This window comes from Bombina bombina, chromosome 3, assembly GCF_027579735.1.
Source record: "Bombina bombina isolate aBomBom1 chromosome 3, aBomBom1.pri, whole genome shotgun sequence".
NCBI lineage: Eukaryota > Metazoa > Chordata > Amphibia > Anura > Bombinatoridae > Bombina > Bombina bombina.
In genome coordinates, this window is record NC_069501.1 from 8,639,346 (window position 1) to 8,653,998 (window position 14,653).

The 14,653-nt window shown below is 46.1% G+C and overlaps 1 protein-coding gene across 1 annotated transcript in view; it reads left to right on the top strand.

Moving 5' to 3' along the window:
- The window catches only part of TRAPPC10 (trafficking protein particle complex subunit 10), an 837,250-nt gene that overhangs the window by 399,277 nt on the left and 423,320 nt on the right, over nucleotides 1-14,653 (top strand). The window lies entirely within an intron of this gene.

Genomic DNA, 14,653 nt, shown 5'->3' on the forward strand with positions numbered 1-14,653 from the left:
CTGTGCTCCTTACTCTTATCCCTCTGTGCCCCTTACTCTGATCCCTCTGTGTCCTGTGCTCCTTACTCTGATCCCTCTGTGTCCTGTGCTCCTTACTCTGATCTCTCTATGCCCTGTGCTCCTTACTCTGATCTATCTGTGCCCTGTGCTCCTTACTCTGATCTCTCTGTGCCCTGTGCTCCATACCCTGATCTCTCTGTGCCCTGTGCTCCATACCCTGATCTCTCTGTGCCCTGTGCTCCATACCCTGATCTCTCTGTGCCCTGTGCTCCTTACTCTGATCCCTCTGTGCCATGTGCTCCATACTCTGATCCCTCTGTGCCCTGTGCTCCTTACTCTGATCCCTCTGTGCCCTGTGCTCCTTACTCTGATCCCTCTGTGCCCTGTGCTCCTTACTCTGATCCCTCTGTGCCCTGTGCTCCTTACTCTGATCCCTCTGTGTTCCTTACTCTGATCCCTCTGTGCCCTGTGCTCCTTACTTTGATCTCTCTATGCCCTGTGCTCCATACTCTGATATCCCTGTGCCATGTGCTCCTTACTCTGATCTTTCTATGCCCTGTGCTCCTTACTCTGATCTCTCTGTGCCCTGTGCTCCTTACTCTGATCTCTCTGTGCCCTGTGCTCCTTACTCTGATCTCTCTATGCCCTGTGATCCTTACTCTGATCTCTCTGTTCCCTGTGCTCCTTACTCTGATCTCTCTGTGCCCTGTGCTCCTTACTCTGATCTATCTGTGCCCTGTGCTCCTTACTCTGATCTTTCTGTGCCCTGTGCTCCTTGCTCTGATCCCTCTGTGTCCTGTGCTCCTTGCTCTGATCCCTCTGTGTCCTGTGCTCCTTACTCTGATCTCTCTCTGCCCTCTGTTCCTTACTCTGATCCCTCTGTGCCCTGTGCTCCTTACTCTGATCCCTCTGTGCCCTGTGCTCCTTATTCTGATCCCTCTGTGCCCTGTGCCCCTTACTCTGATCCATCTGTGCCCTGTGCTCCTTACTTTGATCTCTCTATGCCCTGTGCTCCATACTCTGATATCCCTGTGCCCTGTGCTCCTTATTCTGATCTCTCTCTGCCCTCTGTTCCTTACTCTGATTCCTCTGTGTCCTATGCTCCTTACTCTGATCTCTCTTTGCCCTGTGCTCCTTACTCTGTTCTCTCTCTCTGCCTTGTGTTCCTTACTCTGATCTCTCTCTCTGCCCTGTGCTCCTTACTCTGATCTCTCTGCCCTGTGTTCCCTACTCTGATTTATCTGTGCCTGAGCCCTCCATGCCCTGCGTTCCTTACTCTGATCTCTTTCTGCCCTGTGTCCCCTGCTCTGATATCACTGTGTCTGATCCCTCTCTGCCCTGAGTAAGGAACACAGGGCAGAGAGAGATTAGAGTAAGGAATACAGAGCAGAGAGAGATCAGGCACAGAGAGATCAAAGTAAGGAACACAGAGCAAAGAGAGAGATCACTATGTGCCTGAACTCTCTTAGCCCTGTGTTCCTTATTCTGATTTATCTGTGTCTGATCTCAGTATCTCTGATCTGTGTTCCTTACTTTGATCTATCTGTACCTGATCTCTCTCTCTGCCCGTGTTCCTCGCTGATCTGTGTCTGATCTTTCTCTCTGCCGTGTGTTCCTTACTCTGAAATATTTGTGTCTGATCCCTCTCTGCCCTGTGTTCCTTACTCTGATCTATCTCTCTCTGCCCAGTGTTCCTTACTCTGATCTGTGTCTGATCTCTCTCTGCTCAGTGTTCCTTTCTCCGATCTCTCGCTGTCCTGTGTTCCTTACTCTGATCTCTGTGTCTGATCTCTTGCTGGCCAGTGTTCCTTACTCTGATCTCTGTCTCTGATCTCTGTCTCTCTCTGCCCAGTGTTCCTTACTCTGATCTCTCTCTTCCCTGTGTTCCTTACTCTGATCTCTCTCTCTCTGCCCTGTGTTCCTTACTCTGATCTCTCTCTCTGCCCAGTATTCCTTACTCTGATCTCTGTGTCTGATCTCTCTTTCTGCCCTGTGTTCCTTACTCTGATCTCTCTCTCTGCCCTGTGTTCCTTACTCTGATCTCTCTCTCTCTGCCCTGTGTTCCTTACTCTGATCTCTCTCTCTCTCCCTGCACCCTGTGTTCCTTACTCTGATCTCTCTCTGCCCAGTGTTCCTTACTCTGATCTGTGTCTGATCTCTCTCTGCCCAGTGTTCCTTACTCTGATCTGTGTCTGATCTCTCTCTGCCCAGTGTTCCTTACTCTGATCTGTGTCTGATCTCTCTCTGCCCAGTGTTCCTTACTCTGATCTCTCGCTGTCCTGTGTTCCTTACTCTGATCTCTGTGTCTGATCTCTTGCTGCCCAATGTTTCTTACTCCGATCTCTCGCTGCCCAGTGTTCCTTACTCCGATCTCTCGCTGCCCAGTGTTCCTTACTCCGATCTCTCGCTGCCTAGTGTTCCTTACTCTGATCTCTCTCTCTCTGCCCTGTGTTCCTTACTCTGATCTCTGTGTCTGATCTCTCTCTGCCCAGTGTTCCTTACTCTGATCTGTGTCTGATCTCTCTCTGCCCAGTGTTCCTTACTCTGATCTGTCTGATCTCTCTCTGCCCAGTGTTCCTTACTCCGATCTCTCGCTGTCTTGTGTTCTTTACTATGATCTCTGTGTCTGATCTCTCTCTGTCCTGTGTTCCTTACTCTGCTCTCTCTCTTACCTGTGTTCCTTATTCTGATTTCTCTCTCTGCCCTGTGTTCCTTACTCTGATCTCTCTCTCTGCCCTGTGTTCCTTACTCTGATCTCTCTCTGCACCCTGTGTTCCTTACTCTGATCTCGATCTCTCTCTCCCCTGTGTTCCTTACTCTGATCCCTCTCTCTCTCTCTCTCTCTCTCTCCGCCCTGTGTTCCTTACTCTGATCTCTCTCTCTGCCCAGTGTTCCTTACTCTGATCTGTGTCTGATCTCTCTCTGCTCAGTGTTCTTTTCTCCGATCTCTCTCTGCTCAGTGTTCCTTACTCTGATCTCTGTGTCTGATCTCTTGCTGCCCAGTGTTCCTTACTCTGATCTCTGTCTCTGATCTCTCTCTCTCTCTCTGCCCAGTGTTCCTTACTCTGATCTCTCTCTTCCATGTGCTCCTTACTCTGATCTCTCTCTTCCCTGTGTTCCTTACTCTGATCTCTCTCTCTGCCCTGTGTTCCTTACTCTGATCTCTCTCTCTGCCCAGTATTCCTTACTCTGATCTCTGTGTCTGATCTCTCTTTCTGCCCTGTGTTCCTTACTCTGATCTCTCTCTCTGCCCTGTGTTCCTTACTCTGATCTCTCTCTGCACCCTGTTTTCCTTATTCTGATCTCTCTCCCCTGTGTTCCTTACTCTGATCTCTCTCTCCCTGCACCCTGTGTTCCTTACTCTGATCTCTCTCTGCCCAGTGTTCCTTACTCTGATCTGTGTCTGATCTCTCTCTGCCCAGTGTTCCTTACTCTGATCTGTGTCTGATCTCTCTCTGCCCAGTGTTCCTTACTCTGATCTCTCGCTGTCCTGTGTTCCTTACTCTGATCTCTGTGTCTGATTTCTTGCTGCCCAATCTTTCTTACTCCGATCTCTCGCTGCCCAGTGTTCCTTACTCCGATCTCTCGCTGCCTAGTGTTCCTTACTCCGATATCTCGCTGTCCTGTGTTCCTTACTCTGATCTCTCTCTTCCCTGTGTTCCTTACTCTGATCTCTCTCTCTCTGCCCTGTGTTCCTTACTCTGATCTCTGTGTCTGATCTCTCTCTGCCCAGTGTTCGTTACTCTGATCTGTGTCTGATCTCTCTCTGCCCAGTGTTCCTTACTCTGATCTGTTTCTGATCTCTCTCTGCCCAGTGTTCCTTACTCCGATCTCTCGCTGTCTTGTGTTCTTTACTATGATCTCTGTGTCTGATCTCTTTCTGTCCTGTGTTCCTTACTCTGCTCTCTCTCTTACCTGTGTTCCTTATTCTGATCTCCCTCTCTGCCCTGTGTTCCTTACTCTGATCTATCTCTCTGCCCTGTGTTCCTTACTCTGATCTATCTCTCTGCCCTGTGTTCCTTACTCTGATCTCTCTCTGCGCCCTGTGTTCCTTACTCTGATCTCGATCTCTCTCTCCCCTGTGTTCCTTACTCTGATCTCTCTCTGCGCCCTGTGTTCCTTACTCTGATCCCTCTCTCTCTCTCTCTCTCTCTCTCTCTCCCTCTCTCTCTCTCCGCCCTGTGTTATTTACTCTGATCTCTCTCTCTGCCCTGTGTTTCTTACTCTGATCTCTCTCTCTGCCCTGTGTTTCTTACTCTGATCTCTCTCTGCCCTGTGTTCCTTACTCTGATCTCTCCCTCTCCCCTGTGTTTTTTACTCTGATCTCTCTCTCCCCTGTGTTCCTTACTTTGATCTTTCTCTCTGCCCTGTGTTCCTTACTCTGATCTCTCTCTCTGCCCTGTGTTCCTTACTCTGATCTCTCTCTCTGCCCTGTGTTCCTTACTCTGATCTCTCTCTCTGCCCTGTGTTCCTTACTCTGATCTCTCTCTCTCTGCCCTGTGTTCCTTACTCTGATCTCTCTCTCTGCCCTGTGTTCAAGTCAAGTCAAGAATACTTTATTAGCATGACATTATTACATGTGTTCCCAAAGTAATATGTTACAATAAGACAGATAAATAACAATAAAGTAGGAGTATAGTGGGTAAATATGATAACAGTTCATATAATCTGATTGGGGGTTCTGGTCATGTGACAGTCTGCTACATATTTTGCTACTATCCTTGTAGCTTTGTTTTTTTCTCCTAAGAGTACACATACCCTTTCTTGTTCCGACATCTGTGAGAAGTCTGTTATTGCTTTCATTATTTTTGGGAAGTATTTATCCCTTAAGAGTTTGTATCTTGTACAGTACAAGAGGAAGTGCGCTTCACTCTCTATGTCCCCACTGTCACACTGTGCACATTGTCTGGCTGCCCTGGGTCTCCATTTTGTCTGATATCTGCCAGTCTCTATTTCCAGCTGGTGGTCAGAGATTCTGTATTTAGTGAGTATTTGTCTGTGCTTTGGGTTGGTGACACTTGTGAGATACTCAGCTAGTTTGTACTCTCTTTGTAGAGACCTGTAACACTCCAGCTTGTTCTGTTGCCCTATCTGTTCCGCCCAGTGTACCTCTCCTTCAGAGCTGTTTGTGTTCCTTACTCTGAACTTTCTTTGTCTGATCTCCCACTGTTCTGTGTTCCTTACTCTGATCTCTTTCTCTGCCCTGTGTTATTTACTCTGATCTCTCTCTCTGCCCTGTGTTCCTTACTCTGATCTCTCTCTCTGCCCTGTGTTATTTACTCTGATCTCTCTCTCTGCCCTGTGTTCCTTACTCTGATCTCTCTCTCTGCCCTGTGTTCCTTACTCTGATCTCTCTCTGCCCTGTGTTCCTTACTCTGATCTCTCTCTCTGCCCTGTGTTCCTTAATCTGATCTCTCTCTCTCTGCCCTGTGTTCCTTACTCTGATCTCTCTCTCTCTGCCCTGTGTTCCTTACTCTGATCTCTCTCTCTCTGCCCTGTGTTCCATAATCTGATCTCTCTCTCTCTCTCTGCCCTGTGTTCCTTACTCTGATCTCTCTCTCTCTCCCCTATGTTCCTTACTCTGATCTCTCTCTCTCTCTCTCCTGTGTTCCTTACTCTGACCTCTCTCCCCTGTGTTAATTACTCTGATCTCTCTCTCCCCTGTGTTACTTACTGATTTCTCTCCCCTCATGTGTTCCTTACTCTGATCTCAGTATCTCTGCTCTGTGTTCCTTACTTTGATCTATCTGTACCTGATCTCTCTCTGCCCTGTGTTCCTCACTTATCTCTCTCTGCCCTGTGTTCCTCACTTATCTCTCTCTGCCCTGTGTTCCTCACTTATCTCTCTCTGCCCTGTGTTCCTCACTTATCTGTGTCTGATCTTTCTCTCTGCCGTGTGTTCCTTACTCTGATATATTTGTGTCTGATCCCTCTCTGTCCAGTGTTCCTTACTCTAATCTCTGTGCCTGATCTCTCTCTGCCCAGTGTTCCTTACTCCGATCTCTCGTTGTCCTGTGTTCCTTACTCTGATCTCTGTCTCTGATCTCTCTCTCTGCCCAGTGTTCTTTACTCTGATCTCTGTCTCTGATCTCTCTCTCGCTGCCCAGTTTTCCTTATTCTGATTTCTGTCTCTGATCTCTCTCTCTCTGCTCAATGTTCTTTACTCTGATCTCTGTGTCTGATCTCTCTGTGCCCTGTGCTCCTTACTCTGATCTTTCTGTGCCTGATTTCTCACTGTTTTGTGTTCCTTACTCTGATCTCTCTCTCTGCCCTGTGTTATTTACTCTGATCTCTCTGCCCTGTGTTATTTACTCTGATCTCTCTCTCTGCCCTGTGTTATTTACTCTGATCTCTCTCTCTGCCCAGTGTTATTTACTCTGATCTCTCTCTCTGCCCAGTGTTATTTACTCTGATCTCTCTCTCTCTCTCTGCCCTGTGTTCCTTACTCTGATCTATCTCTACCCTGTGTTCCTTAATCTGATCTCTCTCTGCCCTGTGTTCCTTACTCTGATCTCTCTCTCTGCCCTGTGTTCCTTACTCTGATCTCTCTCTCTCTGCCCTGTGTTCCTTACTCTGATCTCTCTCTCTCTGCCCTGTGTTCCTTAATCTGATCTCTCTCTGCCCTGTGTTCCTTACTCTGATTTCTCTCTCTCTCTCCTGTGTTCCTTACTCTGAGCTCTCTCCCCTGTGTTCCTTACTCTGATCTCTCTCTCTCTCTCTCTCTCTCTTTACTCTGATCTCTCTCTCTCTCTCTCTCTCTCTCTCTCGTGTTACTTACTCTGATCTCTCTCGCAGGGCAGAGAGAGATTAGAGTAAGGAATACAGAACACAGAGAGATCAAAGTAAGGAACAAAGAGCGAGATCACTCTGTGCCTGAACTCTCTTATCTGTGTCTGATCTCAGTATCTCTGCTCTGTGTTCCTTACTTTGATCTATCTGTTCCTCACTGATCTGTGTCTGATCTTTTTCTCTGCCATGTGTTCCTTACTCTGATATATTTGTGTCTGATCCCTCTCTGTCCAGTGTTCCTTACTCTGATCTCTGTCTCTGATCTCTCTCTGCCCAGTGTTCTTTACTCTGATCTCTGTCTCTGATCTCTCTATCTCTGCCCAGTGTTCTTTACTCTGATCTCTGTGTCTGATCACTCTGTGCCCTGTGCTCCTTTCTCTGATCTTTCTGTGTCTGATCTCTCACTGTTCTGTGTTCCTTACTCTGATCTCTCTCTCTGCCCTGTGTTATTTACTCTGATCTCTCTCTCTGCCCTGTGTTCCTTACTCTGATCTCTCTATCTGCCCTGTGTTCCTTACTCTGATCTCTCTCTCTGCCCTGTGTTCCTTACTCTTATCTCTCTCTCTGCCCTGTGTTCCTTACTCTGATCGATCTCTCTCTCTCTCTCTCTCTCTTCCTCCCTCCCCTGTGTTCCTTACTCTGATCTCTCGTCCCTGTGTTCCTTACTCTGATCTCTCTCTCTCTGCCCTGTGTTCCTTACTCTGATCTCTCTCTCTCTGCCCTGTGTTCCTTACTCTGATCTCTCTCTGCCCTGTGTTCCTTACTCTGATCTCTCGCTCTGCCCTGTGTTTCTTACTCTGATCTCTCTCTCTGCCCTGTGTTCCTTACTCTGATCTCTCTCTCTGCCCTGTGTTCCTTACTCTGATCTCTCTCTCTGCCCTGTGTTCCTTACTCTGATCTCTCTGCCCTGTGTTATTTACTCTGATCTCTCTCTCTGCCCTGTGTTATTTACTCTGATCTCTCTCTCTGCCCAGTGTTATTTACTCTGATCTCTCTCTCTGCCCAGTGTTATTTACTCTGATCTCTCTCTCTCTCTCTGCCCTGTGTTCCTTACTCTGATCTATCTCTACCCTGTGTTCCTTAATCTGATCTCTCTCTGCCCTGTGTTCCTTACTCTGATCTCTCTCTCTGCCCTGTGTTCCTTACTCTGATCTCTCTCTCTCTGCCCTGTGTTCCTTACTCTGATCTCTCTCTCTCTGCCCTGTGTTCCTTAATCTGATCTCTCTCTGCCCTGTGTTCCTTACTCTGATTTCTCTCTCTCTCTCCTGTGTTCCTTACTCTGAGCTCTCTCCCCTGTGTTCCTTACTCTGATCTCTCTCTCTCTCTCTCTCTCTCTCTTTACTCTGATCTCTCTCTCTCTCTCTCTCTCTCTCTCTCTCTCGTGTTACTTACTCTGATCTCTCTCGCAGGGCAGAGAGAGATTAGAGTAAGGAATACAGAACACAGAGAGATCAAAGTAAGGAACAAAGAGCGAGATCACTCTGTGCCTGAACTCTCTTATCTGTGTCTGATCTCAGTATCTCTGCTCTGTGTTCCTTACTTTGATCTATCTGTTCCTCACTGATCTGTGTCTGATCTTTTTCTCTGCCATGTGTTCCTTACTCTGATATATTTGTGTCTGATCCCTCTCTGTCCAGTGTTCCTTACTCTGATCTCTGTCTCTGATCTCTCTCTGCCCAGTGTTCTTTACTCTGATCTCTGTCTCTGATCTCTCTATCTCTGCCCAGTGTTCTTTACTCTGATCTCTGTGTCTGATCACTCTGTGCCCTGTGCTCCTTTCTCTGATCTTTCTGTGTCTGATCTCTCACTGTTCTGTGTTCCTTACTCTGATCTCTCTCTCTGCCCTGTGTTATTTACTCTGATCTCTCTCTCTGCCCTGTGTTCCTTACTCTGATCTCTCTATCTGCCCTGTGTTCCTTACTCTGATCTCTCTCTCTGCCCTGTGTTCCTTACTCTTATCTCTCTCTCTGCCCTGTGTTCCTTACTCTGATCGATCTCTCTCTCTCTCTCTCTTCCTCCCTCCCCTGTGTTCCTTACTCTGATCTCTCGTCCCTGTGTTCCTTACTCTGATCTCTCTCTCTCTGCCCTGTGTTCCTTACTCTGATCTCTCTCTCTCTGCCCTGTGTTCCTTACTCTGATCTCTCTCTGCCCTGTGTTCCTTACTCTGATCTCTCGCTCTGCCCTGTGTTTCTTACTCTGATCTCTCTCTCTGCCCTGTGTTCCTTACTCTGATCTCTCTCTCTGCCCTGTGTTCCTTACTCTGATCTCTCTCTCTGCCCTGTGTTCCTTACTCTGATCTCTCTCTCTGCCCTGTGTTCCTTACTCTGATCTCTCTCTGCCCTGTGTTCCTTACTCTGATCTCTCTCTCTGCACTGTGTTCCTTACTCTGATCTCTCTCTCTCTGCACTGTGTTCCTTACTCTGATCTCTCTCTCTGCACTGTGTTCCTTACTCTGATCTCTCTCTCTCTGCACTGTGTTCCTTACTCTGATCTCTCTCTCTGCACTGTGTTCCTTACTCTGATCTCTCTCTCTGCCCAGTGTTCTTTACTCTGATCTCTCTGTGCCCCGTGGTTCTTACTCTGATCTCTTTCAGCCCTTGTGCTCCTTACTCTGATCTTTCTGTGTCTGATCTCTCTGTGTTTCTTACTCTGATCTCTCTGCCCTGTGTTCCTTACTCTGATCTCTCTCTCTGCCCTGTGTTCCTTACTCTGATCTCTCTGTCCCCCCCCCCTGTGTTCCTTACTCTGAGCTCTCTCTCTCTTTTTCTCTCTCTCTCTCTCTCTCTCTCTTCCTCCTGTGTTCCTTTCTCTGATCTCTCTCCCCTGTGTTACTTACTCTGATCTCTCTCGGAGGGCAGAGAGAGATTAGAAAGATATATATACCAAATTGGTGTCCAATTTGTGTCCAATTAATATGTGTAGAAAAAATCCGTTGAAATATAAAAAAGTGGAGGGGTGGAAAAAATATATTGATTGAAAATAACCGCGTTTCGGTTCAAAACCAGGACCTTTCTCAAGACTCTTAGAGTCTTAAGAAAGGTCCTGGTTTTGGACCGAAACGCGTAGACACTACTGATATCACGGCTCAGGTTTTCATTGGTAAGCACAATACCTATTTCACTTTTGGATAGTAGCAATATTGCACTATGTTTGTTATTTCATTTTAGGACATTGAAAGTCACTCCTCACTCAGGAAAATTCACTTGAAAGAAAGAAAAAATACATCATTAACATCTAAAAGAGAAACCTCTATAAGACCATTTCAGATCCCTTGATCTTAGGATACCATATCACTCATTTTAGGATATCACTTCTTTTGGTATTACATAAGGATTATTTTACACTTTAAGAACAGTCACACGCAACAAGTTTTTCCATCGACCTATTTTTATTAACACACATCCTTCACATTTTTTAGGTGTACACCTATTTTTTTGCTCATAGTACTTTTTGTTCACAAATTTTTTGTGTGTTTTTTATTATTTTTTAATTTTTTAATTGTTTTCATTTTTTCAATCAATATATTTTTTCCACCCCTCCACTTTTTTATATTTCAACGGATTTTTTCTACACATATTAATTGGGCACACATTGGACACCAATTTGGGATATATATCTTTTGGACATTTTACTTTCATTTCGGACCAACCATGGATTTATAATGCATTTAGAATTTGTGTGTTCTATTTTGTCTAGATAAGACTATAACTATATATCACTATATATATTGTTTTTTTCCACAACTCTGATACTGCTATTAATGTGTAGCTTTCATTGTACAGCTTCCAATTGTATCAACCACCATCCATTTCTCTTGCAAGGTGTATCCAGTCCACGGATTCATCCTTTACTTGTGGGATATTCTCATTCCCTACAGGAAGTAGCAAAGAGAGCACACAGCAAAGCTGTCCATATAGCTCCCCCTCTAGCTCCACCCCCCAGTCATTCTCTTTGCTGGCTCTAAGCACTAGGGTCTCTCTCGGGAGTGTAAAGTGAATGTGGTGTTAGAATTGTAGTTTTATTATCTTCAATCAAAAGTTTGTTATTTTAAATGGTACCGGTTTGTACTATTTACTCTCTAGCAGAAAAGTGATGAAGATTTCTGCTGACAGGAAAATGATTTTAGCATGTTGTAACTAAAATCCACTGCTGTTCCCACACAGGACTGAGGAGTACCAGAAAACTTCAGTTGGGGGGAACGGTTTGCAGGGTGATCTGCAATAAGGTATGTTCAGTCATTTATTTCTAGACAAGACTGAGATAATGCTAGAAGAGACTGACAAGATCCCCATGAGGGGAGGGTAAGCTATGTTCACAGACTTAGTAAGGAATTGAATGCTTACATAATAGGGCTAATATACTGGTTGACACTTATTCAGGGCAATCGATTGTTTGGCTAAGGAAAAATCGTTTTGCAAGACACTTTGAAAGCCCTTTTGGGTTTTTTGTGGGGTTATTACCACATGGCTGTTTTTTAGTCACTTAGGAGTGATTTACTAGGCCTCACAGCTCCGGAGTAGAGTGGGAGGGGCCTAATTTCGCGCCTCAGATGCGCACTTAGAATTGCAGATAAGTTCATGCTGTTTCACATGGAGGGTCCTGCTGATGTTTGAGGGCCTAAAATAAGCTATATTTCCCCAAATCTGATCCCTAAGGGAAGGTAGGGCCACAGCAAGGCTGTGGCAAGGTGCTGTAGTGATTTAACCAGGTGTTGGCTTTAGGCTGCTCCGGTTTGGGCATTAAGGGGTTAATCGTTTTGAAACTTGGGGTGCAATCTTATTAAGGCTTTAGCTACATACTGTGAACATTTCAGAAAGATTGCTGCATTTTTCACCGTTTTGTAAAATTGTGTGTGCTTTTTATCTCTTAAAGGCACAGTAACGTTTTTTTCAAATTGTGTTTTTTATTTGATTAAAGTGATTCCAAGCCTGTTTGTGTACTCTACTAGTCTGTTAAACATGTCTGACACTAAGGAAAATCCTTGTTCAATGTGTTTAGAAGCCATGGTGGAACACCCTCTCAGAATGTGTCCCACTTGTACTGATATGTATGTCTATACACTTTAAAGATCATATTGTTGCACTTAAGAATGTGGCCCAAGATGATTCTCAGACTGAAGGTAACGAGGGTAGCCCGTCTGCCTCTCCCCAAGTGTCACAACCAGTTACGCCCGCGCAAGCGACGCTTAGTACCTCTAGTGCGTCTAACCCTTTTACATTACAAGACTTAGCGGCAGTCATGGATAATTCTCTTACAGCCTTCTTATCTAAACTGCCCGTGTTACCTGCAAAGCGCGATAGCTCCGTTTTAAGAACAGATTATGAGCATTCTGACGCTTTGGTAGCCGTATCCGATATACCCTCACAACGCTCTGAAGTGGGAGCGAGGGATTTGATGTCTGAGGGAGAAGTCTCTTATTCAGGAACGGTTCCTCCCCAGACAGATTCAGATACATTGGCTTTTAAATTTAAACTAGAACACCTCCGTGTTTTACTTAGGGAGGTATTAGCTACTCTGGATAACTGTGACCCTTTGGTGATCCCAGAGAAATTGTGTAAAATGGACAAGTACCTAGAGGTCCCTGTTTACACGGATGCGTTTCCGGTCCCTAAGAGGATTGCGGATATCGTAACTAGGGAGTGGGATAGGCCAGGTGTCCCTTTTGTCCCCCCTCCTGTTTTTAAGAAAATGTTCCCCATATGTGACCCCATGCGGGACTCGTGGCAGACGGTCCCTAAGGTGGAGGGGGCTGTTTCTACACTAGCTAAACGCACAACCATACCAATTGAAGACAGTTGTGCTTTTAAAGACCCTATGGATAAAAAATTAGAGGGTTTACTTAAGAAAATGTTTGTTCAACAAGGTTTTCTTCTCCAACCTATTGCCTGCATTATTCCTGTAACTACTGCAGCTGCTTTCTGGTTTGAGGCGCTGGAAGACTCGCTCCAGACGGAGACCTCATATGAGGAAATTATGGATAGAATTAAGGCTCTAAAGCTAGCTAATTCTTTTATTACTGACGCCGCTTTCCAAATAGCTAAGTTAGCGGCGAAAAATTCAGGTTTCGCCATTTTGGCGCGCAGGGCGCTATGGCTAAAGTCCTGGTCGGCCGATGTGTCGTCTAAATCCAAGCTTTTGAACATTCCTTTCAAAGGGAAGACCCTATTCGGGCCTGAATTGAAAGAGATTATTTCAGATATCACCGGGGGAAAAGGCCATGTTCTCCCTCAGGACAAAGCCTTTAAAACAAAGAACAAAGCTAATTTTCCTTCCTTTCGCAATTTCAGGAACGGCCCCGCTTCATCCTCTCCGGCTGCAAAGCAAGAGGGTAACGCTTCACAGCCCAAAGCAAACTGGAAACCTTACCAGGGCTGGAATAAGGGTAAACAGGCCAAAAAGCCTGCAGCTGCCACCAAGACAGCATGAAGGGGTAGCCCCCGATCCGGGACCGGATCTAGTAGGGTGCAGACTCTCTCTCTTCGCTCAGGCCTGGGCAAGAGATGTACACGATCCTTGGGCATTAGAGATTGTAGCCCAGGGATACCTTCTAGAATTCAAGGACTCTCCTCCAAGGGGAAGGTTCCACATTTCTCGTCTGTCTACAGATCAGCGTTTTTACGCTGTGTAGAAGATCTACATACAATGGGAGTGATCCACCCAGTTCCAATTGCAGAACAAGGACTGGGGTTTTACTCAAACCTGTTTGTGGTTCCCAAAAAAGAAGGAACTTTCAGACCAATCCTGGATCTCAAAATTCTAAACAAATTCCTCAGAGTCCCATCATTCAAGATGGAGACCATTCGGACAATCTTACCAATGATCCAGGAGGGTCAATATATGACTACCGTGGATCTAAAGGATGCGTATCTGCACATTCCTATCCACAAAGATCATCACCAGTTTCTCAGGTTCGCCTTTCTGGACAAGCATTTTCAGTTTGTGGCTCTTCCTTTCGGGTTGGCCACTGCTCCCAGAATTTTCACAAAGGTGCTAAGGTCCCTCCTGGCGGTTCTAAGACCGCGGGGCATAGCAGTGGCGCCTTACCTAGACGACATCTTAATTCAGGCATCAACTTTCCAAAGAACCAAGTCTCACACGGAGATTGTATTGGCCTTTCTGAGGTCTCACGGGTGGAAGGTGAACATCAAAAAGAGTTCTCTCTCCCCCCTCACAAGAGTTCCATTCCTAGGAACCCTGATAGACTCGGTAGAAATGAAAATATTTCTGACGGAGGTCAGAAAGCTAAAACTCTTAACTACTTGCCGAGCTCTTTATTCCATTCCTCGGCCATCTGTGGCTCAGTGCATGGAGACAATCGGACTAATGGTTGCGGCAATGGACATAGTCCCTTTTGCTCGGATACACCTCAGACCACTGCAACTATGAATGCTCAAACAGTGGAATGGGGATTATGCAGATTTGTCTCCTCAAATTCAGTTGGACCAGGAGACCAGAGATTCTCTTCTCTGGTGGTTGTCTCAGGATCACCTGTCTCAAGGAATATGTTTCCGCAGGCCAGAGTGGATCATCGTAACGACCGACGCCAGTCTGTTAGGCTGGGGTGCGGTCTGGGACTCCCTGAAAGCTCAGGGCTTATGGTCTTGGGAAGAAACTCTTCTCCCGATAAACATTCTGGAACTGAGGGCGATATTCAACGCTCTTCAGGCATGGCCTCAACTAGCGGCGGCCAAATTCATCAGATTTCAGTCGGACAACATCACGACTGTAGCTTACGTCAATCATCAGGGGGGGAACAAAGAGTTCCCTAGCGATGACGGAAGTAACCAAAATAATCAGGTGGGCGGAGGATCACTCCTGCCATCTCTCAGCAATTCACATCCCAGGAGTAGACAACTGGGAGGCG